The sequence below is a fragment of the Micromys minutus genome (assembly GCF_963924665.1).
Source record: "Micromys minutus genome assembly, chromosome: 32".
Lineage (NCBI taxonomy): Eukaryota > Metazoa > Chordata > Mammalia > Rodentia > Muridae > Micromys > Micromys minutus.
The window spans coordinates 11,015,676-11,035,049 of record NC_137967.1 but is presented as its reverse complement, the minus strand read 5'-3'; positions in this window follow the sequence as shown (position 1 = coordinate 11,035,049).

Genomic DNA, 19,374 nt, shown 5'->3' with positions numbered 1-19,374 from the left:
CAGACCAATGTCAGTGGATTGTAGAGAGTGGACTTGGTGACTGTGTATAGGCATCTGCTGGGTGGATGGCATAGAGGACATGTTTGTCAGGATGCCACCTGCTCTTCACTAATTTCTCCAGAGGAGCTTTGGACTTCTTCGGATTTGGGTATGTCTCAGACGAAGCAGAACACACTCCGATGTGAGCTTCGGTGGTTTGGGGGCAATGTCTCGAGCAGACTTATTAAACACAAGCATGCTCTGCCAATGCGGCTTCGCCTCCAGTTGGACCTAACATGAAATGACCTCGGGTGTCAGCTCTGCAAGCAAGACCTTGATTTACAAAGAGATGTTCCCTTGTAAGGCATGATAATCGGGCTCAGTCAGGGAGACTGACACAGGCCAGAGAATCCAGATGTCTTAGGTGAACCTAGGGGCCATTCAAATCATCATGTCCCCAAGTTCAGGGACTTTCAGCCAACGCAGAGGTATAGGACTTTGTTTGTGCCTCTTTATAGATTTTTAAGGTCTTTGCTTTCCTTGTACTCTTATGGTGACAATGACAAAATTTTCCACAGACTTTAGACAATGGGATGACCCCACACTCTGATTTAAAGTTCTTTTTAAAAAAATAGATTATAATGTAATTAAATTATTTCCCTTTTCTGTTTCTCCCTCCAAACCCTTCCATGTGCCTCTTTGTTCTCTTTCAAATTCATGGCTTCTTTTTCTTTAGTTGTTCTCTCTCTCTCTCTCTCTCTCTCTCTCTCTCTCTCTCTCTCTCTCTCTCTCTCACACACACACACACACACACACACTCCTAAATACATGAAACCAATCGGTTTGGCCTATGTAATGTTACATGTATGTATGGATTCAGAACTGACCAAGGGCTCAGGGATCATTGTAGAAGAGGAGGGCAGAATGATCATGGATGTCACAAGAGTAGGAGGTTTTCTGTGAGATTGTGTCTCCTAGGAATGTCAGAAGCTAAGCTCACCAACATGGCTGCCTAAACATGGCCCAAACAAGGACAACCCAGTTGACATACTAGTGTGGAAGGAGGCAAGCCCATGAGGCCTGAACCCTAGACAAAGACCTACAGGCAACTAGGGAAGGCAGCACGGGAGGAGAGAGAGAGAGAGAGAGAGAGAGAGAGAGAGAGAGAGAGAGAGAGAGAGAGAGAGAGAGCCTTCCCCAGAGAAGAGCATGCTGACTTTCTTGCAATGCAAGAGTTCAAATGCACAAATAAGCCACCGTGTTCAGTTTGTGTGGCCTTTTCATGTGTCACCATGCAAGATGCTTATGGGACTAGATACAATATATAATGTATACATTTTATGTAAACGTACACTTACATATTTGCATAAGCTTTATAAAATAAAGCACTTAAATGGCCTAAGACGTGTGTGTCTATCTGCACATTTTTGTTCAATGTATTTACTTATTCATTTAGAGATATGCTATCCCTGAACTTCCTAGCTTGGGCTTGAACTTGTGACCAGAACACTTGGATGAGAGGCATGTGCCAACCACCTCTGGCTCAGAGATGCTCTTCTGCACTGTGTTTTTGGGGAAAATCTGAAGCTGCTGCGTTTACCTATTACGATGCAACTCTGCACACATGGCTCCGAGGCATTAGCTTTCTTTAAACCAATATTTTCTCCTATTTATTATTCTTTTCATCATACCTATTGTGAGGTATGGCAGGATGATTCAATTTCATGTCTATTTTGTGTCATGAGCAAAATCAGGGTAGGGGAACTAACATTTCATTCTCCTTAAAATAGTTACTCAAGACAGAGTCTCATGGGATTTAGTGCAGGGTGGCCTTGAACTTGTTAAATAGCCTAGGCTGAATTTGAACCGGTGACTCTCTTGTCTCAGCCTCCCAAAGTGCTGGGATTTCACGCATGAACTCTCCCACCCCCATACCTGGCTCAAATATTTATTTAAAAGTCTTTTACTCTCTTCTGTTTTTGGATCGTGCATGCGTGTGTGAGCGTACATGCGTATGCTTGTTGGAATGGAGGCAGAGTTTGGTAACAGGCACCTTCTTAGCTGCATCCCATTTCACTTACGGGGTAGGCTCTCACTACAAGCCCGGCTGTCTCTGATTCAGCTACTCTAACCGGTGATCTTCCAGCAAGGCTCTTCCGTGCCTGCCTCCTGACTGCTGGAAAACAGGCAGCTGCCACAGCTGGGAAGCTTTTAGGGTTCTGGGGGTCCCATTCTTATGTTTATTGACAAGAGCTTTGTCCACATTGTCCTTCCGGAAGCTCTTTGGACAAAGTTGTTAAGCCTTTCAGTTAAGCCCTTTTGTGGTATGAACCAAGGCATGAGATATCCCAAAGAGAAAATTCTGTCTTCCCTGTACACGGGGAATTCAAATGATTATCAAAAGTGGAAAGTAAACCACGAACCATGAATTTTCCGAGATGCTAACCATGCCTCGCTCAGTAGATGTGGAGAAACGCTGAAGTCTGACCTGAGCAGTTAGTGTGGATCAGGGACGTTTGGCAGGGCCTGCCTTGAAGTTTGACAGATGCAGAGCAAACAGGACATGATTTGTGCGGATGGTCTCCAAGACCTGGGAGGGGCTGGCTTTCTAGTGCATATCTTCTGTGAGATCTTACCCTTTCTGAGTCCTTGGGAGTTTCATCTTTTTAAGTGATGGTCATTCTCTTGGTGCCAAGACACTGTTTTTTTTCTTTTTCTTTTTTCTTTTTTTTTTGTGCTAGAGTTCTTGTCAGAGATTGTGACATAACCCAGAAACTAGCCGTGAACAAAAAGGAATGTCTCTTGTTAGCTTGGGCAGGCAGGATACACAGCGCAGGCCAGATGCTTTTATTGCCTCTGCACAGCAGAGGAAAGGACCAGCCAGTTGAGGATGCTGCAGCCTCAAAGACAGAAATGTACCAGGATGATGTCTTTCTGATGACCCACCGTTGTAACCTACAGATGTAGACTCTGGGCATCAAGCCTGGACTTTGGGGTGACATCTGGGTGGCAGGAGCCAATGAATAACCCACAGCACTTGGCCAGATATGAGATTTAGTGTCTAGAGTCTTCGGGGGTATAGATACAGCCCCAGGGTGGCCCCATTCATGAAAGCTTCCATCCTTTCTTGAGATGGATGGGGTTTCTCACTGTGCAGCACGTGCTGTTCTTGAATTCTCTGGGTAGCCCGGGCTTTTCGTGAACTCTTAATGATCTTCCTGCTTCAGGTTCTCAGGTGCCGGGGCCACAGGCATGTACCACACCATTCAGCTTCAAAGGTCACGTTTAAGCAATCTATACTTCCGGAATTGCTTTCCCTCCCCCTCCCCCGTTGTTTCAAAATAGCTTTCTATGCACCAGGCATTCAAGGGATGGCGGCTGGTTGTGTGGGTCAGACAAACTGACTGTGCCCAGACGACCAGGGTCTTCCCCGGATGTTGCTTTGAGCTCAGCTGCAGCCCAGTGGGTACGGCTGTCATGAAAACAGCTAAAGGAGAGCTCCGTGAGATATGCTTGAAAAGACAGTTGCTCACAATAGAATGCAGGGCAAGGCTTACAGGATAAAACCCCTCTGGCTAGGGATGGTTAAGAGTGTCCAGAGGGGTCCAAATGTGGTTTCCACTAAAATTGCCTGGATCGCCAGCACCCTCTCAGGTCTCTGAAGTCATCTGTACTTACATACACATAGCAATATCCAGACACATATAGATGGAATTCTAAAAAAATAAAACAACCTAAACCTCCGTACCCTTGGTCTTGCTTTCTAAAGACTCTTTGAGAGAAAGGAAACACTACCCCAATTCCCAGGTGACAGAGAGCCCCTTGTGGGCGATGAGACAAGGGACTTCTGCTAGCCCTTCCCGACTCTCAGTTCTTGGTCTGGTGTCCACAGAATGGAACAGTGGATGCCCCAGAGGGAGGAGGAGATAACATTCGGAGACCGAACTTATGGTATTTGTAAAACATCCCTAGACTCGTAGTTTGATGTGAAAGGAAGAGATACAGCTATTCCAAGGTCTTGGACTCTTTTGGGCTCAGGCAACCATGAACAGCCATGCAGAGGCTTTCTGCAGAGCCTGGGGTAACTTTACAGAAGCCTACTTAGGATTGTCCTCTAAGGTCAAGTTTCAAATCTTGAACAGGGCACAAAGCTGAATGGACCGAGTGGCAGGTGTGTTGGTCCTGTGGCCACCCTTTAGGAAAGACACCAATCAAAACCTGGAGGCAAGTCCTTTCCACCTTTGCTAGGGCCTCTGTGCTGTTTATGCCTGTCTACTGGCCTGAAGTGGGTCCAGGATGACTACACGATGAATTAGCTCCTTGTTTTGAGGGCAGCTCTTGGGGGAACCAAGAGGACCCTTTAAAAGAGCTTGGCAACAAAAGACATTCGGGACATGCTGATAAGGTTATTGGGTTCATACATAAGTGATCACCCTCCTTTCTGCTGCCATGCAATGAGATGATACTTAAGTGGGCTCGGGAGCATCCTGAGGTGGAGATTTCATTAGAACACTGGCATTCTTTCTCAGGGCTTCTCAGCTAGCTTCTCACACTGATTGATGTGCCATGGTTCGGATGTTTGATTTAATGACAGCCCGCTTTGTAAAGTCTTTTCTTCATGTCATATAGGCTGGGCACATAGTCACGGGACATACAGTCCCTGGGCCTGACAGACATGAGGGGCATCAGCAGGAAGAAGACTGGGAGGAAGGATTAGCGTGAACCCCCGTGTACCTTGGAGGGCAGGCTCTGAACGAGGTCATGGCGTGGAGACAGCTAGAGGAAACGGTCTTGGGCAGCTGACATCCACGGCAGCAGGGACAATTCACTTTGGAAAAATGGTGACACATGCAGGGTGAGGCCGAGTCTAAGGAAGAGCAAGGACAAGAGAAACCTCGCATATAGTCCATATTCCAGGGTCTCGGCCCCTCCGTCCCCTGGCAGGGACAGCCATAGCTATGGGCTTCTGGGCATTAGTCAGTTAACTATGTGCTGATGGGAACTGTCAGGCAGATTATTCCTGGCAAAATTTAATAATGGCACTGGCAAGATGAGGGTGATATTACACTGGAGAAAGTAGCCAGATTCCTCCACTCCCCCAAGGAGGGGAGCTACATGCATCTTCTTTTGACACATAAGTGTTTGGAACTAGGCAGGGTTTGTTCCCAAAGGTTGGTAGTCTGAAGCTGCATGAGGAGGGGGCCAGGAAGAAAGGAAAGACCCAGGGAATGTGCCCTGGATTGACTGCTTTTGCTGAGGTGAGGGGTGGGGGGAAGCCACCTAGTGGATTCATGAGTCCCCTTCTGTGTGACAGATGTTGTCATTGTTTGTGTGGGACATTTGATCCTCTTGGGAACACCAACCAATATCATGTTTATAGTTGAAAGCCATCAACAGTAATAATAATAATAATAATAATAATAATAATAATAATAGGCACCTCATTGAGAGAATGCCCATGCCATGGTAGAGGGCTGCAGAGATTTCAATTGCTCACTTTATGTTCTAGAGACAGGAGAAAAAATAAAAATAAAAACCTCATGAACTGCTTATCCCCCTGATAATACAAATGCACCTGTAAATAAATATATCAGTGTCTGCACTCAATGCATATTTATGCAGAATCTATACTCTGGGTGATTCTTTAGTTACCAAGGAAGCATTCATATGAGCCTTAGGAACCACGCTGTCTTCCCAGTCCTGGGGTTTGGGTGAAGTTGGACTCTCTTCAAATCAAAAGGTGAGGCTAATTAAATGGCATTCATTGGGGATCTGGGGGCAAAGAGGCTTCTCGTGGGAAGGTAATTATATCTTCATTGACCCTTACACAGTCCTCCCACCCCTTGGCGGTGGAGGCTCTCTGGGTGACATCTCCTTTTGGGATGATCAGCGGCTCGCTCGTGCCCCCTCTCCACAGATGCATTTTTTTTTTCTAATCAGTTCACATGATCGAGCTTTCTCAAAGTGATGGTTTTCTTAATTCCTTTCAGCCTGTAGGGCGTGAGGCTTAGAGGGGCTCTCGTCAAAACTTTGGAGGGCTCTGTCAGCTTGAAAAGAACATGACCTTTAAGTTGTATCAGTCTGTTTGCTGGTGCATAAGGCACGGGAGAAGGCTCATCCTGATGGAAAACGCCGACGAGACGGAGCAGGCGCTCAGAGGGAACCGGTCCGGAAGGTCATTTGTTTATACATAATCTGCTAAGTGAGGACGGAACCATTTACCTATCAAGCAGGCAAACCTTGAGGGTTCGCCTATCTTCTAGACCCCCACGTCTTGCATACTAACTTAAGTAAGCCAGTCTACTCCAGTTATGGCCGCACAGAGACAAATGTTGAGTTCCAGAGCTGAACTGTTCAACTCCTTCAAAGCAATTAAGGAGGGTAAACAGCTGAAGCCACGATTTTCAGCAGGGCAAAGAGTGTGGCCTGAGAAGCTCGGTATTCAGGAAGTCCAGACAAAGGTTCAAGGTCATCCTGACCCTGGGATACCCTGTCTCAGAAAACACAGGGCACAGTGGTAGAGTATTTGATATACACAGGGCCTATAAATACATAAATTCCATATTTTTAACAGTCAATTTGAATTTGTGCTATGTTGTATAGGTGTATGTGTGTGTGTGTGTGTGTGTGTGTGTGTATTTTATGTGGCTTTAAATTTAGGGGAAAAATCAACTCTGACCTTGTGCTAGGGTATGTAACTATTCCCTCTTGTTCTAGTAAGATACTTTGATTTATTTTCAGGTTTATAAAATTGAGGCTGGGGGTGGAGAGAATCCTGGTTTGCTTCACACCGTGAGAACTAAAGTTCAGATGCCCAGACACACATGAGCTCGGTAGCACACGCCAGTAGTCCAACTCTTTTGGCAAGATGGCAGAAGGGAGAGAGGGTCTCTAAAACCTCACCGGCCAGCTAGCTTGCCACACTCAGCTACGAATAACAAAGAGACCCTTGCACACGCAACCATGCACCGATTTTGGGGGATAATGGAACTTTGCCACTTTGAGGAGAGATGAGCAAGAACAGTGGTTTGCACTCGGGTCGAAGGTGCCAGTTTTCTTCACCACACCACCACTTGGCTTCTATGTACTCAGGCCTGAGATGGCCGTGTCTGAGGAGGGGACAAGTCACATGTAAGGGTGACTTGACCTCCATCTCCATTGGCTGGCCTGTCACACCCAGTTCTCCATCAGAGGCTTATGTTATTTCTGGAGATTAATATTTCTCAAAGGGTAAAGGGAGCTTTTTATTTTTCAACAGAAACACACATAAATACTCCCCCTGCCCCCCTTTGGTCTCTGGAGCTGGGGAGAGCAATGTGTGAGTGTCCCCGATTAGTCTCATGTCCTGAAGCGTAGCCATTTGTCAAGGCAGGTGAGACCCCCTGCTACCTCAACCCCAGCCCCCGCCACAGTGCTTCAAAGTATTGACTGTTTCTGGGTTCCTAATGCAAAATGAGGAATAGGAATTGAAACATACTTGGAATTAAAACATCAGTATTGGCTTTCAGCTCCCTTAATAAACACAGCGAATCTCAAGAGTAAAAGCCAACAAGCCAACAGCAGACAGTCATGCACCTGCCCCAGGTGGAGAAGGTACCTGGGCCAGACTTCAGGTCTTAAGGATACGTTCCAACCACCTAGTGATCCACTTCCCCGTGGCGGTTTCATTTCTAACTTTAATGTATACTTTTCATGTATTTAAAAGAGAGTATGTCATAGTCAGGGTTTCTATTCCTGCACAAACATCATGACCAAGAAGCAAGTTGGGGAGGAAAGGGTTTATTCAGCTTACACTTCCACATTGCTGTTCATCACCAGAGGAAGTCAGGACTGGAACTCAAGCAGGTCAGGAAGCTGGAGCTGATGCAGAGGCAATGGAGGGATGTTACTTACTGGCTTGCTTCCCCTGGCTTGCTCAGCCTGCTTTCTTATAGAACCCAGGTCTACCAGCCCAGGGATGGTACCACCCACAATGGGCTAGGCCCTCCCCCCTTGATCACTAGTTGAGAAGATGCCTTACAGCTGGATCTCATGGAAGCATTTCCTCAACTGAGGCTCCTCTCTCTGTGATAACTCCAGCCTGTGTCAAGTTGACACAAAACCAGCCAGTTGGGTTTTACTGTGTGTTGGGGTTTAAATATGCTTGGCCCAGGGAGAGGCACTATTGGGAGGTGTACCATTGCAGGAGTAGGTGTGGCCTTGTTGAAGGAAGTGTGTCACTGAGGGGCTTTGAGGTCCTTTGCTCAAGCTCCACCGAGTGCAGAAGAAAATCCTTTAGGCTTGAGATACAGAACTCTCAGCTCCTTCTCAAGCACCATGCCTGGATGCTGCCATGCTTCCTGCCATGGTGATACTGAACGTCTGAAACTGTAAGCCAGCCCCAGTTAAATGTCCTTTATAACAACTGCCTTGGTCATTGTGTCTCTTTTACAGCAATAGAACCCAATCACTAGTTGATAAGACTATGGAAATAGGAAGCCACTGTGGCATCCTAGATAAATGAGCTAATTCTGATTGCCACATTAAGTCACATATAGGGAATCTTAAGAAGAAGATGCCATAGAAAGCCAATGCTGACTCTTCACGGCGTTAAGTACTGGGATGAGCTGGGCTCGTTCACTGTGACACCCACACAGGGCGGGGTTCTGGTTCTATCATCTGCAGGGGCGTCTGCGGGGAACCTGAAAGTAAGACTTGTTAGAGCAAGCAGAGCTCAGACCCGTGAATAAGTTCAGTTCCTGGGGAGACGCCAGGATTCTCTATTCATTCATCTGGTTTTCTCTTAGCTTCTCTGTGTCCCATGTTGAGTGTCAAACTGGAGAACCAGAGTGAGCTGTGAGGCCCAAAGTCACACCGGTGCAAGGCTCATGATTCTGTCCGGGTCTGCAGAAATGAGTTTGCTACTACCCTGGTGGTCACCAAGAGGTAGAGGCATCCTTGGGGCGGAGGCATGCACCTGCGCCAGAAGGCTGCACCCGAGTCCTAAGCACCTGGATCGGTTTGCGCCATGATCCACATTTGGCTAGTGCAGGTGACAGCTTCTCTTTCCCCTTCGCTCCAGAACTCACTAGGTGTCACCAATACCAGGCCTTATTCGTACTTGGTGTTTGTCAGTTCCAAAGGATCCTTGGTGCTAGAGGTGGGCAAGAAGGTCAGGGACAGAGGGAACCTGTGTTTGGTTAACCCCCTCCCCCTCCACTGTGATTGCCAGCCCCCTCTACTCTGCCATGCACCCCTCCCTCCCGTGAATCTTGGGCTGGTCTGCAGGAAGCCATGCTGGGGATGTGGGGGGTGATCTTCATTTGGCTCCTTTGTCATGTCACAAGCCCCTGCCCTCTTTCTGGTAAGTTTTCTTTCTAAGGGTCCCAGAACAACTTGGCTAGATTTGGTTTTGTCTGGAACCAACAAGATTTGCTTGAGCTCAGAGTGTCATTCATTCTGAGCTGGGGACTTCAAGTACCCTGGGTTGCATCTGGTACCCCAGCTGTCTCTCCCTGGGTTCTGCTTAGGAGGTGTGTGTGTGTGTGTGTGTGTGTGTGTGTGTGTGTGTGTGTGTATGTGTGTGTGCGCGCGCGTGTGCAGGTTCCTGGAGGGGCAGCTTCTCTGGTTGTTGCCCATAGCTGGCCTAGTTAAGTCTGGCTAGTGGGAGAGGAGCTTGGCCTTTGGAGATGTGGTCTGAAAGTTCTCTGAGCACTGGTCCCTGGTAAAAAGGGGCAGCTCTGTGACTCTCCAGACACATTTTGAGTGAATTGGTTTCAGCTTTCATGAAATGCTAATGTTGATATTGTTTACGGCCTGTCGTATTGTTTTTCACTTTAAAATTACAGCTTTAGTGCATTAAGCTAATTTCATAATACTGTATTAACTTAATATTCCATAAATCACACATGTCGGATCGCATTGTAATGGATACACAAGAAACTGAATTTACTACTCTGGCCCTCCAAACACATGGATTCATAATTTGCCCCAGCGAGCCCTGGGCCTCCATATAGGGTTAAGGAATTACACAGTCCTGTGCCAGGCACGGATCATGCCGAGTGCGCAGGCTCTGCCATTGTTCTCCATACAAATTGAAACAATATATTTCCAGCTATTTCCTAGTTGTAATTACTAGCAAAAATCGTAATACCGTGAACATATTTTAAACACCTGCACTTTTGGTCCAATTTTTTCTTTTCTTTTCTTTCTTTCTTTCTTTCTTTCTTTCTTTCTTTCTTTCTTTCTTTCTTTCTTTCTTTTTTAAAATAAAGCTGTTTCCATTTGAATAAAGTTGAGAAAGCTCAACCCACCAGTGGTAGCGATCACTCACTCGGTATGGTTTTCCCGGGAGAGATGTTAACTTTTGATTTGGAGGAAAGAGGTAAAGAGAGAAACTGGTGGGTAGAACCCATGTTCCATGGACCCCCCCTCTCCCTCCTCTACCTCAGCCCTCACCCCTTCCTGGGGAAAAGAGGTTTAATTGCAGCTGCTTAACTGGTTGGGGTTTATTCCCTGGCTCCCTTGCAAGGGTTCATAGTTTTGTGTTCTCACCCCACTGCCCCCTGTATTTTCGGGACCTGGGAACAAAGGGGCGCTCTCCATGGGGGAGATGATGGTGTGCCGGGCAATTGAGAAGCCTCTGAAGGTTTTTAAGCACACACTGTCTAATCGGGCTCTGACAAGTCCATTGTAAATCAAAGGTCTGGTAAGTGGGCATGCCAGAAATGTTTGATCTCCTTCCAAGCCCTGAAACAACTTGCTTATTTTTTTTTTTCTCTTCTCCTTCTTCTTCTCCTCCTGCAGTTTGGCTCCTCACTAAAATAAAACATTGTGAGATGAATGTTCTGACAGGTCATTCTGTGTCAAGCTGCCACTCTGTAATGGTTACATATTTCAGCTGGATTGAGGTGGTGCCGGCTGGGGGAGGTCTGGGAGAACTGGGGAGAGAGCGAGCGAGTGAGGGAGGGAGGGTGAGGATGGAGACAAAGAGTATAAGGATTTCTGCTTTTCTCCTTGTGGCTGATCTTCATTTAAACCAAACACTTGTCATGTTCAGAGGAAGTTTTATAAATTTTTAATGATATTGGGTACAACTGGTGCTTTGAAATTTGCTGTACTTTAATTTTTTCTTCGTTAGCAAAGGTTCACTAATGCATTGAAGTGCTAACAGCGTATCCCAAGGATGCCACAATAATTGTGCTGTTAATAATATCGTGGCACTAGTAATGTTCTCCTGGTAATCAAGGCTCGAGATTTTTTTTTAATATATTCAGTTATTACACTGCATCTCGTACAAATCATGTCAATTACAATTGCCAGCCCGTGACAGTTAAAATAATTGTATACGTTTTCTAGAATTTTCCATTGGCTTGGCTAATCAAGCTAAAAAAAAAAGAAAAAAAAAACCAACACATTATTTGCATTAATTTTGTTTCTCGTCTATTTCTACTCCTAAATCATTTGTCCATCGACTTCAAAAGGCAGAACAGTAAGTATTTTCATAATAAATATACAAACACATTCACACCAACCTAATTTAAGAATAGTCTTCTATAAGAGGACTGAGATGCAGTTATCTGGCGGGAATGTTTTGTGTGACTGGGTTTAGGACATTAACTAGAATGCTTGCCTGCTGGTATCAGGTTACACTGTATACACTTGGAATAAAGTGATGCTGGGTGTACACAGAGATCTTGTTAGGAAGTCCATTTTAGCATTTTCCGGTTTAGCATTCAGCTTTTTAGTTCTGTCTAGGTCAGGAGATTTTTATAATTTTTGATCCTTTTTGAGCTTCCCACCAAATAGCTCAGTGTTCCCCGGCATCAGGAAATGATGTATGTAATGCTTCGAAGAAAGGCGCCTCGGACCTGCAGCTCGAATGCTAGTCTTCCGCCTCTGTGAGGGGCTGCCTCCTGACCAACGCCAAAGCTTTCTTTATTTGCGACTAAAATAGCTAAACGCTCCAGAAAAGTCCTGAGCACTTAAAACTGGCTGCTCACGGAGTCCTCAGGCAGTGTCTCAGCAAATTTCCCCAAAGCCCAGATTCTCTCTCCTTCACCCAACTTTCCTGGTTGTCACAGCCAAGGACAGGCAGGGGTTTGGGTTACAGAAACACGGACCCCTTAGGGGCGGTGTGGGGGTGGCTGGAGAAGGCCAGACCGTGCTAGAAGGCTCTTTCGGGATCTAGTAGTGCCTCTCGGTCACTGGACATGGGGAGGGTGGCTTGGGATGCCTCATAGGTAGACCTGAAGGGAGGGTCAACTTGGCCTGCTTTGGCTGTGGACAAAGGCTCTCAAAGCAGGCAGAGCTGTTGCAAGTGTTCAAGGCGCCCCCAAACAAGGATCTGGCATACCCATGAAACACACATTTACACAGGACTCTGAAAGGACAGGTGGGCAGGATAGGATTATCTGAGGAATTTTCAGGCAGCTTAATGGTATTACAAACAAACTTCTTGCTTGCCAAAGCTGTACTTGCTCCCCTCCCCACCCTCTCCCCCCACAGCACCCCAAACCCTGTGCTGTCAACATCTCGGCACGAAGACGGGTGGCTACAGGTTAAAGGGGGTCAGGGCAACGGAATAATCTTTTTGTCTCTTTCTTAATGCAGTCACATTCCCCTTAAACATGGCTTGAACAAATCAGCTCTCAAAACATGGAATTTATTTCTCAGCCTGCCTGGAGGTACCGAGCAAGCACAGATTTTTTTTTTCCCCGTTCTCTCGCTGGCCCTTGGAGTCTTGACCATGCAGAATGGATGGCTTCGGAACTGTACATGGACAAGAAAATCAATGCATCATACCAGGAGGCTTCAGGGGTTAGGTTCCCATGTCTATGTCAACAAGGCTATTGGCTTTTTTTTTTTTTTTAACGGCCCAAAGTTATCACTTCCCAACTGCTACAGCCACCGTTCTTGCTTGTGTGGTCAAAACCTTTAACAAAAGAATTTCCCTTTTCCTACCACTCCGTGGCAGGGAATTTAATTACTATGGCAGAGATTTTTTTTTTTCCCAAGGACGTTGGTTGATCTGAAGGAAACAGGCAGGTTCCAAAGTGCAGCCATCCCTGGGGTGGAGGACCAGGATAAGCATGTTTGATAGGGGAGTCTGGGGATCTAGAGGGGTTGGGCCACCGCATCTAAAGCAAGTCTTGGCTCTCCAGTGAGTCTCTGCTACTTCTCCATGCTCTGGGGGAGCAACTTGCAGCCAAAGAGGAACAGGAGGGACACATGTTATTTGGTTAGAATTGTGGGTGGCGGATGGCCGAGACTCTGGACAACATCTGTCTAGCTTTCCCTGAGCTTTGTTAAGAAGACTTCAATTTGTCCATAGGATTACACACATTAGGTGAGCTGATGGAAATGCCAGTGTCTCTTACTGCTATTAGATTAAAAATTAGAGTATCCAGACATGACGGTTTGGCTAAATCTTTGCTTTACTGAGCTGGGGGGACCCCTCTTCCCCAATAGCAGCTTCAGAGGAAGCCGAGGATTCTCCCCAGATTGTCTCAGTTTACATCCTCATGGGAGACCACACCCTCTCCTGGACACCCAGCCAGGCTGACCCTTTTGATCTGGTTTTCTTCACGACCCACCCCCAGCCCCCCAGCCCCTCCTGCTTTGTCCCTGGGCTGTCCTGTCGGCTGTGACACATGCTAACACCCTGGTGCTAGAGGCCACAGTGAACATTGCTCACCCACAGCAGGCGGATGAAAAGGCAGTGCAGATGTAATTTGTTTTCAATGGCTGTTTCAAAAGAATAATTGTGGTGACATTGCGGGATCAATATTATAGATTTTTGTTTTCAAGTACACTGTATGTGTGGTGCTAAGGGGAGGCAGGAAATACAGCATTGCAGCCTGAATACAATAAAAATGGATTGAGGTCTGCGGGTATTTGTCGGCTGCTAGCCATCACTGGCCTGCAGCACCATTGGTGGGATTACTGCGTTTGTCCTTTGGGGTGGTGTTTCACAGGGAGTGTGTGTGTGTATTTCCTGTATATTTCCTGTCCTTTTTCATCCTCGGCTTCCTGGGGAGGAGAACCTGCTTTTTAAATCTGGGTAAAGTAATTGGAGACAAGGCTCCGTAGCTTGGACTGGGTTTTGCTAACAAGTCCAAGTGGGCATGGGAGGCACACTGCCTGTGCTGGACCAGAGATGTTGTGTGTGCTGGTCCAGGGATGTCAGACCTACCTTAAGAGCTGGGTATCGTCATAGAAACCCATACTTCCTAATCCAGGTTGGGTTTGGATGATTCTGACAGACAGACATTTCTCCTGCTCTGCACGTACAAATTTGGTGTGGTAATTTGAGACAGGGTCTCCCTACACAGCCTAGTGTGATAACTCATGATCTTACCTCAACCTCCTGCATTCTGGGATGACGGGCACGTGCAACTAGGAGCTTTGTAAGGAAGGGAGAGCTGACCACCTCTTCCTACCTATACATGTTGACGTATTTCAGTGAACAGACACAGATTTCTGTAGTCATGGGAATGAGCCCCTTTATTCCCCAGGGCTATACCCCAGGCTTCATGTAGGGTTTTACATGTTCCTTAGAGCATCACTGTGCTCAGGAAGCTAGTGTGAGCCCTGACGGGGTTGGCTGAAAAATCAATCCCATGAACATTGGCTGAGGTGATAGAGGCCCTTGGAATTAAGATGGGTTTTCGGAGTTGGGGTAACTAGACAAAATATGTAGATCCCAGGGTGAAAGTTCTATGGACAAAGAATTAGTAATAAAGCTGAAGAAATGTAATGAGATGTGAAGGGGAGCGTGGTGGGTGCTCTCACCCCTGTCTTCTGCAATTAGTCCTTGAAAGAAACGGAAATCCCAGCAAAATACCTTTCCCTCGTCTTCAAGTTGGAAATGAAAATGAGATACTTGGGGTGAGGGCATGGCTGGGTGCACAGCCTGCTTCAGGGGGACCCTTAGAAACACAGAGCTGAATGCCTGCCACTACAAATTCATTCGGCAGATGAAGAAACTGAGGCACAGTCATTCCAAGGGCTCGACGGACGGTTCTCCCGGTGAGTCTGAAGAGACAACTTGACCCACAGTGCAGAGCTCCCTAAAGCCCTCAGACCTGGGGCAGTTTTGGTTGGTTCTCTGTATCCCTGGGTTTAAGAACCTGCAAGCAGAAAGGCTTTAGGAAAACAAGTCCATCTTAAGCAAACATGGGTGAACGATTTTTCTCATTTCTGTTTCCTGAGCTATATGGTGTAGGCTGTATATATTGTAATAGGAAGTATGGGTTAAGCAGAGATGACTAAATGTATACAGGACTTAAGGTGAAAACTCCACAGCATTTTACACAAGGGACTCAGGCATCCTTCAGTGGAGTTTGCTGTCTAGGGAGGTGTACTGGCTGGTTTTGTGTCAACTTGACACAGGCTGGAGTTATCACAGAGAAAGAAGCCTCAGTTGAGGAAATGCCTCCACGAAATCCAGCTGTAAGGCATTTTCTCAACTAGTGATCAAGGGGGGAGGGCCCAGCCCATTGTGGGTGGAGCCATCCCTGGCCCGGCCCACTGTGGGTGGTGCCATCCCTGGGCTGGTAGACCTGGGTTCTATAAGAAAGCAGGCTGAGCAAGCCAGGGGGAGCAAGCCAGTAAGTGACATCCCTCCATGGCCTCTGCATCAGCTCCTGCTTCCTGACCTGCTTGGGTTCCAGTCCTGACTTCCTTTGGTGATGAACAGCAATGTGAAAGTGTAAGCTGAATAAACCCTTTCCTCCCCAGCTTGCTTCATGGTCGTGATGTTTATGCAGGAATAGAAACCCCGACTAAGACTGGAGGGTTCTAGAGCAAGACTCCTGTAAGCACCAAGGGCTAACTGTTTAAGATTTGGAAGTCATGATACCTTACTTTTTTTCATTGCTTTTTATTTTTTTAATTTAATGGATATGAGTGTTTGTCTGCATGTACACATGTTAACCATGTACTTACAGCACCTATGGAGGTTAGAAGAGGGTGCTGGTTGCCCCGGAACTGGAGAAATGGATGGATGTGGGTGCTGGGAACAGAATCTTGGTCTTCATCAAGAGCATCCAGTGCACTTAACAGCTGAGCCAACTCTCCAGCCCTCCTCCCCCATTTTATTTTTCTTTTAAACTAAGGTCAGATATTAAATATACAAAGCTCAATCCATTTCTATATTTCTTTGAAGAGTCAGAGGATCTAGCAGCAGGGAACCCATGTCCTGTGTGGCTACATTGGCTCCCTGCACCTGTTCTATTGCATATGGGAGTCTTTTCCACACTTATACTCAGGGTCAGCATGTTAGAAATATCATTATTGGTTTTGCTTTTGGGGACAAGCATCATTTAACCTGATGGTACTCTAGCCTGACACATTGGCCATCTATCAGAGTGGGGAACACCAGGGGCATATTTCTCCCAACTGTTTGGGTTCTCTTTGGTTCTACCAAATGTGGGATATGATTAATACCTACAAACGGACCAGTACAGGAGCCCCACACATCCTGTGTTCTCTGTGGGCCTGTGGTGTACAAAAGGGTGGGGGAGGGGAGCAGGAGAAAACCAAAGCATCCATGCCTTTCAAGATAGGTGTCTACATTGTATTTTCTTAGGATTTATTTTAATAAGCATTCTTGAAGCCTGAGGTTCAGATAAGGAAGGAAACGCCTTTTCTTAGTTCACAAATGGAGAGAGACACAGATTAACCACCGGAGACATAACGTCAGGTGATGCTGACTGAATGGCGTTGGCTAGACAGGAAATCCACCAAGAAAGACCAATGCCAACCAAGAAAACTGCCCACAGAAGACAATGCTGAAAGTTGTGTGGGTTTAGCGCCTGTGGAGGTCCTAGAACCTACCCAGCCTCGAGTCTATTTGTATAAGTTGACTTTGTTGTTGTTTTTCATCAGCAACTCACTGTGTAGTCCTGGCTGGCCCAGAACTCACAGAGATCCACCTACGCTGCCTCTCAAGTATTGGGGGTTACATGTGCATGGCATCAGAAGCATCTTAGTCACAAATTTAATAGATATTTATTGTCAGATAGGAGACGGGTGTGGTCCCATGGGCTGGCATCATACTAACAAGCAATGTAGCTGTTAGCTATGGGGTGGCACGGGTATTTATTTTAAATCTGTAAGGGCTAGGAAAGAAGAGTGAGGCCAGGGACCCAAATAATGGACCTTTGATAAAGCCTGGGATTGAAGAAGCCATTTTTGTCTAGAGACTGAAGGATGGATAGAGGACATAAGGAGCGCCCTTGTGGTAGGGTCAGCAAAGATTCTGGGTCAAGAGAGCACTTGCCTGGGATTCTCAAGAAAGGCCAGTGCTACTGGAACAGAGGGTGCAAAGCAAAGAGGTATATAAAGACAAGGGGCAGAGATGGATTGGTGAGTGCTGGACCAAGTAGGACCTGATGGCCCAGTGTAGGGCCTTTATCTTTCGCCCTAAGTGGGATAAGAGATGCTAAGTGTGTATTGTATGGTAGTGTGTGTGTGAGAGAGAAATGGGGGGAGGGAGGGAGAAGAAGAGGAGGGAGAGAGACAGGGGGAGGAAAAGAGAGAAGGAGAGAGAAAGGAGGAGAGAGAGTGGGGGGGAGAAAGATGCTCATGATGCGATATATATATATATATATATATATATATATATATATATATATATATATATATATATATATATACACACATACATACATACATATATATATATATATATATATATATATATATATATATATATATATAAATGTTCCTTAAAGGGAACATTTCTTCTAACTTAAGTTCCCTAAGGAATCAGATTCAGAGCCTTAGAGAATTGCATGCAGAGTATTCATTGGGGAATGTTGTTAGGGACAACACCCTGGAAAGAGTGAGAAGCTTCACCATAATAAGTCACGAGTGAGGAGGCTGTGGAAAATCCCATGAAACATGCTGGAGCCTGACAGACGGCTGAGGAGGTCAGCACCGAGGTGAGATCATGGGAATCCGAGCTGCACACCTCTAGCTTCTGGGTCTCATCAGTCAGTCTTGGGAGTGTGTAATCTTGGATAAGGCTACCCTTTACCCCGAAAATTCTTTTCAAAGAGGGACTAAGTTGAGAGCTGCAAGCCACCCAAATTCTCAGAGGTTGGAATGTTTAGTGCACAAGGGCTACCGGAGGCCACCCCTTACCCTTCTGATCAGTCCACATCATTGGTTTTACGACCAGCAATCTTAAGATCCTGTTTGGTTTCCTTTCCAGGAGAGACCTCTAAGAAGAGAGTTAGGGGGATAAAGTGTCATCGTTATTATTGAAGCTATTCTATTGACTACATCTGTTATCCATGGTCCATATCTTCTATAGTTTATGATTCTCCTTCTCCTTAGACATTACTTTTAGTGCCCTAGAGAGCTTATGTGATTTGATGACCAAGCCTTTTATTTACCATGTCCCCTTTCAACCATGGCTACAGAATGTGTCCATCTATTCTGAAGACAGGGCACTGGTAACATGTGTCCCTGGGTCACCAGACAGCTCCCTTATTATATGACTACAGATTTGCTTCCTCCGGTTATTTTATTTTATTTTTATATTTTTGTCTCCAGACTCTTAGCATCAGAACCAAGTAACAGTGGTAAATGAAAATATAACAACTCTTGTATTTCTGGGGGTGTTCCTGCTCTGGGAAGTAAGACCTTCAGATACCTCAGAGCTTGCAGGTCACAGGGACAGAAAGTGCAGATGCTTCAACTGGGTCAACAAGAGGGATGGTCAGCGGGCCACTCCTTTTTCCTCCCTTCAGATTCTGATTCACGATTTCTACCACGTGGGAGAACTGAGTCACGATTTCTATTGCACCAGAGAATATAGTAAGTCCAGGGGAAGACTCTACCAGTATTTTGGGTTTGATCTCCAGGTTGAAGACAAGTCTTCAGAGGGCCCCTTTATTAAGCTGGCTACTTCATTTGGAGTGTGGTTAATGACAGAATCAATGGGTTTCATAATTATCTTCCCATGGTCATAGAATCTGGTTCAGTGTGACAGTAGGTGGGATCTATCCAATTCTCATGGAAGTTCTTAGAGAAAAATGAGAGAAATTCTAACAGAAACCTAAGAATGTTTGTGGGAATGTCGGTGTAGGTAGGAAAGTCAAGCAGAATCCATACCTTTTCCAAGATGGAAGGGGTCCACTAGAGTCAAGTTGTCTTCTGGAGGGAGGGGACCATGTTGAAGACTCCATATTGGCCTCTGTAACTGGCAAGTTGGGCATTGGGCAGTGGTTGTAGCTACATTAGCCACCGAGAATAAGAGGCCAATGACCCTGGGTCCATGCACAACGTCTGTGTTACCATGTATCTGCTTTATTGGTGAGGTCATTGTGTTGCTGCTGATGGGTGGCTGATGCCACCTGCCTGCCATTCTTTAGACTTTGTCCTTTTTTCCATCTTAGAAGATAA